The 15,215-nt window shown below is 45.4% G+C and overlaps 2 long non-coding RNA genes across 3 annotated transcripts in view; one reads left to right on the top strand and one right to left on the bottom strand.

Moving 5' to 3' along the window:
- The first annotated feature begins 403 nt into the window (after positions 1 to 403).
- Positions 404 to 15,215, top strand: part of LOC147353312 (uncharacterized) — a 15,434-nt gene continuing 622 nt past the window's right edge. Inside the window, exons 1-2 of one of the 2 annotated variants that reach the window (XR_015145524.1) lie at positions 404 to 767; positions 12,992 to 13,123. This is a non-coding gene — a long non-coding RNA (uncharacterized LOC147353312). Of the gene's footprint in view, positions 768 to 2,753; positions 2,964 to 12,991; positions 13,124 to 15,215 lie in introns of those variants that run through there. The other variant, XR_015145525.1, reaches the window with a different exon arrangement.
- On the bottom strand, positions 787 to 2,793 carry LOC147353313 (uncharacterized). The gene is made up of 3 exons (XR_015145523.1): positions 2,655 to 2,793; positions 1,913 to 2,045; positions 787 to 1,165 (listed from the first exon to the last, which is right to left on the bottom strand). It is a non-coding gene; the product is annotated as an uncharacterized LOC147353313 (long non-coding RNA).

Genomic DNA, 15,215 nt, shown 5'->3' with positions numbered 1-15,215 from the left:
TGCGCAGGTTAATTAACTTTTCTGAGCCACCAAGTCCTTATCTGGAATGCAGGGCAAAGGGCTGGGGTGGGCAGTTAAGATACGCTTCCGGCTCCTGGCCTAGCACACGCTGGGTGTCCAAGCAAAGAACATTATTTTGTACAAACGAAATGTGACAGTGCAGCCCCACAGGGTGCTGGGCGGGTGGGCAAAACTGCCCGCAGAGCGGACTTTCAGGTGCGAGTCCCCAGTGGCTCAGATGGTAACGAATCTGCCTGCAGTGTGGGAGACCCGGACTCGATGCCTGGGTCGGGAAGATCCCCTGGAGAAGGGCATGGCAACCCACTCCAGTACTCCTGCCTGCAGAATTCCATGGACACAGAAGCCTGGCGGGCCATACAGTCCGTGGGGTTACAAAGAGTCGGACACGACTGAGTAACTTTCACTTAATTCTATTCCAAGATCGATTTGAGGATCTGGTTGGTTTGGATGCTGAAGGCTAGAGGTGGGAGGCCTGGTGTCTAAGGTTCACAAAGGTAACCTTCCAGACCAAGGGAAGTCCTGACCCGACGGACTGGCGTCAGGTCAGGAGGTGATGGCGCCCGCGGGAGGACAGGAGGGCGGAGACCTCGCCGGAGCCGCCTCCCAGCCCCGGAAATGGGAGCTTTCTTTACCTGAGGGCAGGTTTCGGTAGAGTAAGCCCTCGGGGTCGCCGGCAGGCCTCCCAACCTGGAAATCCGCAGAGATCTGGCAGGGCTTCAGAAAAAGCCTGTTCACCGACCTGCCAGGTGAAGACAAAGAGCACTGTTTGTTTTTTTCTTTTCTTTTTTAAATGGCCTTGTTTTCACTTCGGATTGGATTGGGAGGGGTTAATCTTTTTTTTTTAATTTATTTTTTTGGTTGCACTGGGGCATCCTTGTTGCTTGCGGCTTTCTCTAGTGTGTTTTTGGGGAGGTGGGGGCTACTCTCCAGTTTTGGTGCACAGGCTTCTCACTGCAGTGGCTTCTGTTATTGCAGAGCACAGGCTCTAGGTGCACGGGCTTCAGTAGGTGCAGCACATGGGCTCAGCAGTTGTGACTCCTGGGCCTTGAAGCTGCAGGCTTCAGCTGTTGCAGCACTCAGGGTCAGTAGTTGTGGCACACTGGCTTAGCTGCTCTGCAGTGTCGACTTAAAAAATAGTCACAGCCTGAAAATTGAGAGTTATGTTTTATTTGGTGGGAATTTTTAGGACTTAAAGCATGGGAGACAGCATCTCAAGTGACCCTGAGAGAACAGGTCTGAGGAGGGGGGGTGGTGTGAGGGTGTGTGTGTGTGGGGTGGGGGATCAGGTTATATAGAAGTTTGCAACAGGGCAGGTAGTCTGACCATCTAAAGATTATTATTAATTAAGTAAAACCAGATATTTCAAGTTGAGGAATTTAGCACTTTTCTATGTAGGGGAAGATGTAAGAGTCTAGGGTCACTGAAATCTTTCCTTTCAGATGCATCTCAGCTGCTAAGTCGCTTCAGTCGTGTCTGACTCTGTGCGACCCCATAGACGGCAGCCCACCAGGCTCCCCCGTCCCTGGGATTCTCCAGGCAAGAACACTGGAGTGGGTTGCCATTTCCTTCTCCAATGCATGAAAGTGAAAAGTGAAAGTGAAGTCACTCAGTCATGTCCGACTCTTAGCGACCCCATGGACTGCGGCCCACCAGGCTCCTCCGTCTATGGGATTTTCCGGGCAAGAGTGCTGGTGTGGGGTGCCATTGCCTTCTCCATTGCATCTCAGCTATCTGGGGTCAATATCCTTAGTTCCTCAAGGCTCACCACTGGGAGTGACTGCAGCCTAAGGGCTGCCAGATTATAGGTACTGTTCTTCCTGGGTGCCCTTGTAGCTCAGAAATTAACATTTGGAGGGACAGAGTCGCTGATGGCTGGGACATCCTTATTTACTGATAATGGCAGGAAATACTCCATTTCTCAGCAGCATGTGGAATCCTTCTGGACCAGGTATTGAACCCATGTCCCCTGCATTTGCAGGCGGATTCTTATCCATCGCATTACCAGGGAAGTCCAGAAAAGAGCACTGTTAAAGAGAACAGGCAGAAGTTAAAATGGCCAAGACAGATTTTATTAAAAAAAAGATTGCAGTGGAGACTTGGATATAGAACTGGGACTGATTCAAAATACAACTAGAACAAGTGGGGATTTACTGCCAAGGAGCAACTTGGGGGGAGGGGCAGCTTTGGTGGATGGAAAATTACTAAGAAGAGTTATCAAGTCTTTGGGGGCAATTCTGGCTGAAGGTAGGTAAGGGTGATCACATATTCCCAGGGTATAGTGGGGATGCTGAGTTTGATCAGGTGTCAAGGGTAGGGTATTCAGCTAAATTGACTTAGCAAGATTCTTGCTAAAACTGGATTCTATAAGGAAGTACAGGGATGGGCCTTGCTGGGGAGAAGATTCAAGGGAGCCTGACTAACGTTGGGTTAAGCAGAGAGTCTTTGTCAGTTCCCTCTGACAAAGGGAAGAACGCAGAGGCATTCTTCTTTCCTCTGATCAATATATTAATACATTCATTTTTCATTTGGTTGCTTTTTATTCATTTAGAACCAGCTGAATCATCTGTTGAGACTTGATGAGGGTTGATAATTGCTATGCTGTGGGATCCACAGACATTTGATGAGAGGAATACCTTGAAGATAAATAGAAAGATGAAGACTAGAGGCCGAATTGGTCCTGTGCCCAACTTCGTAGACTTTCAGGGAGCCTCCAGAAGAAGTCCCCAGACCTGTTGTCCCTCCTCAGTGGGTGGTGATGGAAGTACTGCACACACCTCTTCATTCATGTCTCGAACCTTCCTGGTTAAGGCAGAGATTTCATGTAGATTGCCAAGGACAAAGATGCAGCAGTTGCTTCTGACCACTGCGCACGTGCCCCCTTTTTGGGTCATATCGAGACTGATGCAGTTATGGAGAACAGCGAGCTGGGTTTCTTATCCTTGGTGAGTCACTGATTTGAGGCCAATGGCGATGTTATCTGAGGACAAGGTGAATTGCTTCAGCAATGAGCAGGTGATTCTGTTGTTGAGTCTAACCTCTTGAGCCAGATGATAGATTCCTGGGAATGGTACCCAAAAGGTGACAAACCTTTGCTCCCAAATAGCAGTGAGGTCGTGGATGGAATGTAGGCCCAATTCTATAACTGTTTTTTTTTTTTTTCTAAATTGCTCCCCAGGAACCAAGATCATCTACAAGGGTATTTGTAGATGGTGATGTAGATGATGTCCTGAATACCTTTTGTTCTTATAGTGGGAGGAAATTAAACTGAAGGAGTGATGACTGTTTAGAGATAGTTTGAGAGAGGAAGGAGATCATGGGAAATTGAGTAAAATGAGGGGATGGGTGAGATTGTCAAGGTAACCAGTATCTGGCCCAGATGGAATGTAACAGCCAATAAAGCATGGGTTCCATGGACAAAATAAGAATCATCTGGAGTTAGGCAGTGGCTATAGAGATAGTTATCTGATGGCTGAAGGTAACCAAAGGATGCTTAATTTGGGTGGAGAAAGGATTTGTTTGAAGGTGGTCCTCCTGTGGTTGATCTGGGTCTGTTTCCACTTGTATGAGGGATGTGCAGAGTTCCTGGAGTGGCTTGGGGGTTTATGCTGTACAGCATATCCTTGCAGCTTATTTGATACCTAATAGTGTGTACCCCTACCTGTATATTGCCCTTCCCCCTTTCCTCCCCCTGCCCCATAACCACTAATTTGTTCTCTTTATCTGTGAATTTGCATCCTTTTTGTTATATCACTAGTTTGTTGTATTTTTTTAGATTTCACATGTGAGTGATATACAGTGTTTGTCTTAGTCTGTCTGATTTATTTCACTTAGCATAATACCCTCCAAATCCATCCATGTTGCTGAAATAGCAAAATTTCATTCTTTCTTATGGCTTAGTGGCATTCCATTAAATATATATATCACATTTTCTTTATCCTTTCGTCTGTTGGTAGATATCTAGGTTGCTTCCCTGTCTTTGGCTATTGTAAAAAATGCTGCTATGAACATTGGGGTGCACATATCTTTTCAGATAAGTGTTTTTTTTTTTTTTTTTCAGGTATATACCCAGGAGTGGAATTGCTGGGTCATATGGCAGTTCTATTTTTAGACTTTTGAGAAACTTCCATGCCATTTTTCCTAATGGCTGTACCAATTTACATTTCCCCCAACAGTGTGCAAGTGTTCCCTTTTCTCTGCATCCTTGCCAACATTTGTTCTCAGTGTTCTTTTTGATGATAGTCGTTCTGACCAGTGTGAGGTGATACCTCATTGTGGTTTTCTCACCTTTTTTTTTTTCTTTTTGGCTGTGTCACATGGCTTGTGGGATCATAGCTCCCTGATCAGTAGTTGTACCAGGCCCTGGCAGTGAAAGTGCTGAATCCTAACCACTGAAGCACCAGGGAACTCTTCCCTTGTTTTTTGCATTGTCTTTTAAAAATCATTTATTTTTGGCTGTGCTGGGTCTTCATTGCTGCTCAGACTTTTCTCTAGTTGCAGTGCGTGGCTTCTCACTGTAGTGGCTTCTCTTGTTGCAGAGCATGGGCTCTAGGCACGTGGACTTCAGTACTTGCAACACAGCAGCTCGTTAGCTGTGGCTTGCGGGCTCTAGAGTGCGGGCTCAGTAGTTGTGTTATGTGGGCTTAATTGCCCTTGGCCTGTGGAATCTTCCCAGACCAGGGATCAAACTTGTGTCCCCTGCGTTGGCAGGTGGGTTCTGGTCCACTGGACCACGAGGGAAGTCCTTTTCATTGTGAGTTTGGTTTACATTTCCCTGATGATTAGAGATATTGAGCATCTTTTCATGTGCCTATTGGCCATCTGCATTTCCTCTTTGGAAAAAATGTCTATTCAGTTCTTCTGTCCATTAAAAAAAATCAGGTTGGTTGTGTTTTTGATGTTGTTATATGAGCTGCTTATATTGACTCTTATTTCTTTAGTTATAAAACACAACTCCAGTGTTGAACACCCAGTGATTTGACAGCAGTGTTAGCGATGAGTAAAGTGGTATAATAATCTTGAGCCTTCTAGGCTCAAGATTGGTTTTTTGACAGTGGCATTTCTAGAACACTAGATTGCTTATTGTAGGAGAAGGCAATGGCACCCCACTCCAGAACTCTTGCCTGGAAAATCCCATGGACAGAGAAGCCTGGTAGGCTGCAGTCCATGGGGTCGCTAAGAGTCGGACACAACTGAGCGACTTTTTTCACTTTTCACTTTCATGCATTGGAGAAGGAAATGGCAACCCACTCCAGTGTTCTTGCCTGGAGAATCCCAGGGACAGGGGAGCCTGGTGGGCTGCCATCTATGGGGTCGCACAGAGTCAGACACGACTGAAGTGACTTAGCAGCAGCAGCAGCAACAGCAGATTGCTTATTGTAGTCACATGAAGGATAATCAGGAAGTTCTAAAGGGAAGGCAGTCAACGGAACCTTGACTTGTTGATTTAGGATCAAGTGTGTTTTGTTGATTCTTGACAGTATCTAAGGATGTCACATTGAATAAAGTTGGAATCTTCCACCAGTCAAGATGAATAAGGCGTCCCCATGAGCCTTCCTGTGATTGTTTCATAAGGGGATAGCTTGGGACTTCCCTGGTGGTCCAGTGGCTAGGACTCTGTCCTCCCAGTGCAGGGGGCCTGGGTTCAATCTCTGGTCAGGAAACTAGATCCCATATGCCTCACAACTAAGGATCCCACATGCCACCACTGAAAGATATTGCCACAGCTAAAGAAACCACGTGACTGAATCCCGGCACCGTTGAATAAATAAATAATTAAAAATAATAAATATTTTTTTTAAAAGGGAGATAGCTTGCCTGAAGATAGGGGTGACAATGTGAGAGTCCTGAGAGCAAGAGGCAGGGCTTGTGGGCGTGTAAGCCAGTCCTGGACAGTGGAGCCAGTCTAGCCTTGATGATGGTGTTTCTATGTTTTTTCTATGGCACTCTATGGCTGAGGATGCTAAGGACAGTGAAGTCTTTGACAATTGTGCTGCCTTTTCCATTCCCTGTATAATTTTACCAATGAAATGTGATCCCCTGTTGCTAGAGATGGTAGAGGGGATGCCACAGGTGGGGAAGATTTGTTGCAGCAACCCTTTGGCAACTGATATTGCTGAGGCATTTGGGCAGGGGAAAGCCTCTTCCCATTTAGAAAACAGGCAGACAGCGGTGAGAACATATTGGTAGCCTCGTGCTTTTGGTGCCTGGATAAAATCTACTTGCCAGTGAAGAAAGTTCTGAGGGGGAGCTGCCTCCCTTCCTGCCCCACTTTTACTTATATTTCTGGCAATTGAGGCAAGTGAACTGCTTGAACCAAATAAAAGCCAAATGGTCCAAACTACCTTTTGCCTAATATATCCTGCATCCTGTCCTTTCTGTATGAGTCATGTTGTGTGAACCACACCAAACGACTCGAGAGAGATATTAAGGGCTACCAAATAGACATCTTGGTGATGCCAAAGTCCATCTGAATGGCTTGAACAGACAGCTTTTTCCCATCCAATTCTTTCTGAGTCTGAAGCTGTTATCTGGGCCATGTGGACCTCTTTTATGATTTTCTTAGGACTCATTCTTTTTTAAAGACTAATTAATTTGGCTGCACTGGGTCTGACTTGCAGCAGGAGGGATCTTCAATTTTTGTTGTGGCATGCAGGATCACTTGTGGCATGTGGAACCTAGTTCCCCAACCAGGGATCGAACCCGGACCCCCTGCTTTGGGAGCACGGAGTCTTAGCTGCAGGACCACCAGGGAAGTCCCAGGAGTCCTTCTAAATTAGTGCTTTCCCTCGAAGGTAGGTGAGTAATCCCACTGGAGTCTAGGGCCTCAAAGAGGGATGCAGGGGGCTCCATCCCAAAGCATGGAAACTGCTTAGATTTTTTGAGTGGTTGGGGAAGATGCTACTAATTTATTGTATTTATTGGACTTTATCTGGATTTTTTTGTGCTATGTCTTTCAGTTTTAACTGTCATGATCTGCTGGGGTAATAACAATACCTTTAGAAGTTCTGCTATTTGGGGCCCACTTTTGACCAGGGTACCAGCTACTGTCATGAATCTTCTGTTTCTAGCATATACCAAAAGCATCCATTAACCCAAGGTGTAGTGGCTATCAGCATAGATGTTAACCTTCATTCCTTCTGCTCTTAGGCAAGCCCAGGTAAGAGCAATTAACTCAGCTACGTGGGCTGAACTGATGTTTGGCAAGCCTCGATATTCTAGAGGTTTATGTTGATCAGTGATGGCCTGTGCAGCCTGGAAGAGGTAGGAGCCATTAACCTCTGAAGAGTGAGGTCAACTAGGGGGAGGGGCTTTTCTGATAAATCTAGTTTAGGATAGAACAATGATCTAGCGTTACTGACGCAATCAAGGGATGTCCCATCAGTGGGTAAAGGAAGCAAGGGAGCAGGGTTAAGGTTTTGACTTTGATGTATACTAACATGAGGAGAGAGAGTAGTAGAAAGACAGTACCTTTCATGAGAGGTAAGTCAAGATGAAGAAAAGTACTGTATATTTTCATTAGGTGACAGGGTCTGTGGAGCACAAGGGACATATATATCAAGCGGATGACCTAATACTAAATTGGGGGTAGCTCAGACAAGCGTGGTGGTTGTAGCCATGGCTCACAGGCATGGGGGATATGCCATAGCTGCTGGGTCAAAGGTCAAACTATACTATCCCAGAGGTCTTGGGTGTCCATTACACTTCTAGGATAACACTCTGAGGGCATGACCCTCTTATTTATGCACAGACAAGAAAAAGGCAGGGAGTCCTTGGAAAGTTCAAGGGTGGGAAGTGAAAGCAGAGAGCCCTTGAGGTTCTTGGAAAGCATCTTTGGAAAGGGGGTTCTGAACTACTGGGACTAGGGGTGCCTCCCCAGTCATGGCATAGAGGGGTGAGGCAATCATAGAGAAATTATGGGATTCCCCTGGTGGTCCAGTGGTTAAGAATCCGCCTGCCAGTGCAGGGGACAGAGGGGAGATCCCTGGTCCACATGCCTTGGAACAACTAAGTGTGCCGCAACTCTTGAAGCCTGCTTGCCCTGCAGCCTGTGCTCTGCCGCAAGAGAAGCCCCCTCCACGAGAAGCCTGCGCACCACAGTCAGAGAGGAGCCCCTGCCCTGCTCGCTGCAACTAGAGAAAGCCCACGCAGCAACAAAGACCCAGCATGGCCAAAAATAATTTTAAAAAGATAAAAATACTTAAAAAAATGAGGTTTCCATGGCCTATAATATCCCGCAGGACCCCCAAACCTTGTCAGTTGTCCTTTTCTTTCAGGGAGAGGAAAAATGTTGAATAGCAGAGTCTGGGGAGATGGTTTTCCCTGCAGCTGAAATATCATGACCCAGATAGCAGACACACAGAGAGCATAGCTGAAATTCGTCTCTAGCCTCCTCGCGGCCCTTTCTTGCGAATGCCTTCGAAAGGTCTTCAGCATCCAAAAGGGGCTGTCACGACTGCCAGAACATAGACGGAGGTCATCTGCCTTGTTGGATTGTGGTGGGGTCTCCCGGGAATTTTAAGTCCCTGGAAATGACATTCAGGATGTGTGAGAAGAAAGTGGGAGCCTCAGTAATCCCTGGGGCATAACAGTCCAAGTGTGTTATTGGTTATCCCAGGTGAAAGTAAAGTAAAGTGAATATATATTTATAATTGTTATATCTTCTTCTTGGATTGATCCTTTGATCATTATGTAGTGACCTTCTTTGTCTCTTTTCACAGCCTTTGTTTTAAAGTCTAATTTATCTGATACGAGTATTGTGACTCCTGCTTTCTTTTGGTCCCAATTTGCATGGAAAATCTTTTTCCAGCCCTTCACTTTCAGTCTGTATGTGTCCCCTGTTTTGAGGTGGGTCTCTTGTAGACAACATATGTAGGGGTCTTGTTTTTGTATCCATTCAGCCAGTCTTTGTCTTTTGGTTGGGGCATTCAACCCATTTACGTTTAAGGTAATTACTGATAAGTATTATCCCGTTGCCATTTACTTTATTGTTTTGGGTTCGAGTTTATACACCATTTTTGTGTTTCCTGTCTAGAGAATATCCTTTAGTATTTGTTGGAGAGCTGGTTTGGTGGTGCAGAATTCTCTCAGCTTTTGCTTATCTGAAAAGCTTTTGATTTCTCCTTCATACTTGAATGAGATCCTTGCTGGGTACAATAATCTGGGCTGTAGGTTATTTTCTTTCATCATTTTAAGTAAGTCTTGCCATTCCCTCCTAGCTTGAAGAGTTTCTATTGAAAGATCAGCTGTTATCCTTATGGGAATTCCCTTGTGTGTTATTTGTTGTTTTTCCCTTGCTGCTTTTAATATTTGTTCTTTGTGTTTGATCTTTGTTAATTTGATTAATATGTGTCTTGGGGTGTTTCTCCTTGGGTTTATCCTGTTTGGGACTCTCTGGGTTTCTTGGACTTGGGTGATTATTTCCTTCCCCATTTTAGGGAAGTTTTCAACTATTATCTCCTCAAGTATTTTCTCATGGTCTTTCTTTTTGTCTTCTTCTTCTGGAACCCCAATATATATATATATATATATATATATATATATATATATTTATATATATATATAAAAATATATATCCACCCAACATGGGAGCACCGCAGTATGTAAGACAAATCCTAACAAGTATGAAAGGAGAAATTAACAATAACACAATAATAGTGGGAGACTTTAATACCCCACTCACACTTATGGATAGATCAACTAAACAGAAAATTAACAAGGAAAAAAAAAAAAACATGTATCTATAAAGTTCACTAAAGCAAAGCACAGTAAAATGAGGTATGGCAATAAAAGGCGTTAAATTTATCAAATTAAAAAAAAAAAAAATAAAGTGCTGAAAAATTAAAAAAAAAAAAAAAAAGAAAAGTATCTCCTGACAGATTGCTTCTTAGCTGCAAGAGAAAAAAATAGTGACCACGTGACCATGTAACTGGACCATAACTTGGCCAGGAGATCAGAGTTGACATCAACAATGAAGGGCAGATGGACATCATGTGCCACTGTATATGATACCCTGGAAAGGACATAAAATTACTTGAATAATATTTATATTAAGAATTTTAATCCAATCATGAGGAAACAGTAGAGAAGCTCCAAATGATGATCTTTCTACTGAGAAGGAAAGGGAGGAAGGATGTATGTACTGTTTAAAAAATGTCAATGTCATAAAAGATAAAGAAAAGCCGAGAAATTATTTCAGATTAAAGGAAATTCAAGAAGTCTGAATATTAAGTGTATTGTGTGTGACCCTAGACTGGATCCTGTACTTAATGAAAAAATGCTACATAGGCCTTTGTTCCATCCGTTGATAAAACTGCAATATGGTTAATAGATATCTAAGAGTTAAACATTTCATATTGATTATGTAAGAGAGTATCCTAATTCTTAGGATATACACATTGAAACATTAATGGGTAAAGGGTGATATTATACATAACTTATAAAAAAAAATAAAAAAAAATAAAAAAATGCTGGTGACTCATTGAAACTTTAAAAAAAAAAAAAATATGAACAACCTATAACCTTCCTTACAAGGTGGTTCTGAGGTGGTTTATAAAACACCCTTTTCTGTCTGGCATCTAGTAATAATCAAATGTTCATTTTCTTCCCTAATATCTTCAAATTTTCCTAGAGTGATAAGCTTATATAATTTAAATCAAAACACTACTTTGGTAGTATTTTGGTCTTTTAAAAATTATAATGTGTGATCCTGTGATATAATAAGAAATACATGAGACTTCCCTGGCAGTCATATTTGAATCTTGCACTAACTACAATAGACAGGCAAAAAAAATAAAAAATAAAAAAATAAAGTAAAGTGAAGTCTCTCAGTCGTGTCCGACTCTTTGTGACCCCACGGACTATAGCCTACCAGGCTCTGAGGAGCCTCTCAGTCCATGGAATTTTCCAGGCAAAAGTACTGGAGTGGGTTGCCATTTCCTTCTCCAGGGGATCTTCCCAACCCAGGGATCGAACCCAGGTCTCCTGCACCGTGGGCAGATGCTTTACCGTTTGAGCCACCTGGGAAGCCTTCAACAAGGCAGAACACAAGTTGAGGGCTGAAAGTATTGGGTGTTGGGAGGAACAGCAGATGGGATAGTGCTAGGATTGGGCAGCAGGGCAAATCTGAGTTTGATGATTTTAATAAATCTCAGATCTGGACTAACTAACCTCTTTGCCCATTGTGGGTTTTGATGGCCCAAATGGGAGTCATGCATGGATTAGAAGTAGGGGCTGAGCATTTCCTTTCTAATATACCTTGGATTATCAGTCAGGGCCCCTCAAGACCTTCTGGCTTTCAGTGCTATTCGGGAATCCTAGGCAGGGGCATGGAAAGATCCATTTCTATCTTAAGGGGTAGCTTTCCCCTCTTCTCGAGGTCTGGCCACTCCTAGACTCAAGTCCTTCTTTCTTACAATTTCAGAAGGAGGGGACCATGATTTTGGAGCTTGCCATAGATTAAAATTTTCAGGTCCTTCTAGCTGTTTTAACTGCAGTGCCTTAAGCTTGCAATTTTCTGGAAATACCATCTTCATAATGCTGGGCTAATGCCTAGAGTTAGACAAGTTTGCATTTTGCCCATTAATACTATTTCTCTGTAATGTGTCATGGAGCTCTGGCCTGAGGCCATTTACAAAGCTTGTGGTCAGAGCAGAGGCTGTTTGGGAGGTCAGGTCCAGCCCTGACTGCGTTGTTTCTAATTGATGGAGATGGCCATCAATTAGATGGGCAGCCACAGCTCATCTCTTTGCTGTTTACAATTTTGAATACAGGACCCCTCCGTTTTGGTGGAATGGCTCCTGGTGACTTTTCTCTTACTTCCCTCATTCTCCTGTGGGAATCAGGGTCATCTGAGACTCTTGAGGGTCTTCAGAAATGGGGTTCCCTTTGGCCTTCCAAACCAAAGGGCAGCATCCCTAGGGTCAACTGGTAGGGAGATAAGTTGACATCAGTTGGGGAATCCGGAGAGTATGCTCCCAGGACAGTCTTCAGTTCTTCAATAAATTTTTCCCTTTTCATTCGGCAGATCAGGAAAGTTAAAAAACAAAAAACAACACTATTTCTTTTTGGCTGCACTGGGTATTCCTTGCTATGCATAGACTTTGTCTAGTTGTGGCAAGCGGTGGCTACTCTCTACTCCTGGTGCACAGGCTTCTCACTGCCGTGGCTTCTCTTATTGTGGGGTGTGGGCTCTTGGCACACAGGCTTTGGTAGTTGTGGCGCATGGGCTTATTTGCCCCATGGCATGTGGAATCTTCCCGGACCAGGGATCAAACCCATGTCCGCTGCTGGTGAAGGACATTTTGGGGAGGACAGATGTCATAGCTGGAAGGGGGGACTCGGGCACTGTAAAGGGGTCTATGGAGTTTACTGGATCAGAAAATATTTTCCGAAGACATTGTTGAAGAACTTCAATAGTTTGAATCAGTTAGCTGCTTTTTGGCTTCTTCATAGCAAGTGAAAAAAGTGGACCATTGTGCATCAGAAATTTGAGTTCTGTTTTGCTCTAGGGCTTCCCCTTAGGTAGACTAATTTGAACAGATTCCAGGAACCCCAAGAGGGGCTGTGTTAGCTCTAGAGTTTCGGGTAAAGTATTATCAGTGAAAACAGACAGTACTAGGGCCATAGAAGTGTGTGGTCCACAGAAATATGAAGACAGTTTCAGTCAATCAACAAGCCCCCATGTTTATTTTTTTTTAACTAATGCTTTTTTTAAAAAAAAATTAATTAATTTGGCTGCACCGGGTCTTAGTTGTGGCGGTTGAGATCGTCCATCTTCATTCTTAGATGTGGCATGTGGGATCTAGTTCCCTGATCAGGGATGGAACCCAGGACCCCAGCGTTGGGAACTCGGAGTCTCAGCCACCGGATCCCCAGGGAAGTCCCAAGAAGCCCCTGTGTTCTCGAACATGGTGCCTTTCCATTTACAAACAGAGAAACCTGGGGTTCTAACTCAGTCTCTGTTCCTTGTTAGGGAGAGGGTTCAGGAGAACGTGACTGAAGTTTGGTCAAGCACCGAATCTTGGTCAGCACCGAATCTTGGTCAGCACCGACGGTGGACATTACCTGGTGTTGAACAGAGCATCCTGAGGGAAAAGAAGTCGAGGTTTGGACAAAGGGGACAATTTCATCCATTTCCACGACCTTTTGTGTGGGGCCCCTCATTTGGGAAATGGATTTCTAAAGTTTTCACTTTGAAATTTCCTTCTGGGAAATGTAGTGCAGTCATCAGAAATGGACAACAGGGTTGTCTCCATTTAACTGATTGCACTGCAATCGTTCATAATATTTATTCACAATTGGCAAAATAAAAAAAAAAAAGGCTTGCTTTTAGGGGTACCTAGTAAGGATGGGAGCCCAGGAACCGTAAGCAGTGCTGTCTGCTTACCCACAGTCAGACAGGGCTGGTTGCTGTTTTCTCTCTAGTGACTGGTTTTGGCCCCTACAGGTACCTCAGGGCTTCAAGGTGGGTTTGTACCTGCACCCATCACAGGGGTCTGCAGTTCTGTGGCTCTGGCCAGACCCCGAGGCCTGAGGGGACCAGTGGGACTGAGCCCTGTGAACTCCAACCTTTCAGTCACCCAGTTGTTGTTTTTTTTTAAATTGGAGTATAGTTGATTAACAGTGTCATGTTAATTTCAGGTGCACAGCAAAGTGACTCAGTTATATATATACATCTATCTATTCTCAGTCACCCAGCTTTGAAACACCACCCATATCTTGCCTCAATCTTTTCATCTAGCCCCTAACCCTCCCCTCATTTTTGTCCCGGAGTCTTTTTTAATTAAATCCCAGACACCTCATTTCACAGCACAGTTTCATTCTGAGACCCTGCTGGAGTGTGAGAGGTTATACAAATAGCTCTGGATCCAAAGCCAGGCCAGGGGTTCCGGCCCAGCACAAATTTACTTACTGGGCAACCTTCTTAAAACTTTTTATTTATTTACTGGGCCATCTTGAGCAGGTGATCTCCCCTTTTGGGGTCAACCTCCTTATTTGTAAAAGGCAGGTTCTGGCTCAGGTAGAGGCCAAGACCCCTCCTTCAGTAAAGGAAAGGCAGGGTGGGTTGGAGGCAGGCCCGGAGCCCCCCACCCCCAACCCAAGGCCGCCCTGCTGCAGGCCCCTCGGGGCTCCTGGTACCGAGACCGGGAATAAACAAACAAGCTGGGGTAATTTCCCTCTTCCTTGGAAACAAAGCTGGGGTGGTCTGGAGAGGCGTGTGGAGAGACCGGAGAGTGCCAGGTGGAAGGGGGCCAAACAGGCCGGGAGATGATGATTTCCCTGCCCTGTGGGGAACATCTAAGGACAGATGTGTTGATTTTGCACCCTCCCTGGTGTGATAAACCCCCCCTCGAGAGCGTGTCTTTATTCCGAGCCGGCCTGCTGAGGGGTGGACCCCAGCTGGCTCTGGTCTCGCCTCCTGTCTCCTGAACACATCTCCTCTTATGGAAGAGCCCCAGCTGCTTCTGCACTGTCAGCGCGGCGCCCGATCGCAGCCTCTCCAGCGGCGCGCTCAGCGTCTGGGAGCCCGCCAAGCCCTGCTGCCCGCCGCCCCTCCCCCCTCGGTGAATCTCCTGCTTCCTCCATCACCACCTCCATTCTCCCTGGAAGAGCCGGTTATTGATCTTGGCCCATCTCTCAAAGATGCCGCACTCTAATTCCATCCTTGCACCACATCCTCCCCCAGGGGGCCGGTCGGTCAATCAGTCCCCCTGGGTTTGTTAATGGTGATGCTACATGACATGGGGGGTGGGGGTAGGGGCTGAGGGGGGCCCTCCCAGGAAGAAGGAGTGCCTGAGATGGAGGCTCCAGGGCCCTGATGAGGAGGATCAGGTGGTCCACGCCCTCAATACCTGCCTTGTGAGATGCTGGTCACTATCCTGAAATTGGAACCTGCAGGAAATTGGGTGGTTTTGCTTGCATCTCCCAGATGGGAATGGGTATTCTCTGCACCGTGTCAGCCCCACCCCCTCATTAGCATCCAGTGGGTTGCAGGAGGCTGATTCATTTAGCTGCCCAGGTCAGGGGCTGGCACAGAGCAGGTGTCAGTAAGCGCTGGCTGCACAGCGGAATTGCCAGGAAGGCTGGCCTGCATCTCCCTCTCCAGCCCGTGTGACCTCAAAAGCCAGCAGACCTGACTGGCCAATCCTGGTTGAATCAGCAGCTCCCTGCAGAGGGCTTGGGGAAGAAGGCACAGA

The sequence above is a fragment of the Bos grunniens genome, chromosome 18 (genome assembly GCF_055505025.1).
Source record: "Bos grunniens cultivar Pamir isolate PY7600 chromosome 18, Bosgru_T2T1.0, whole genome shotgun sequence".
Classification (NCBI taxonomy): Eukaryota; Metazoa; Chordata; class Mammalia; order Artiodactyla; family Bovidae; genus Bos; species Bos grunniens.
Note: the sequence above shows the minus strand (reverse complement) of the source record. Positions and strands in the feature narration are given on the sequence as shown.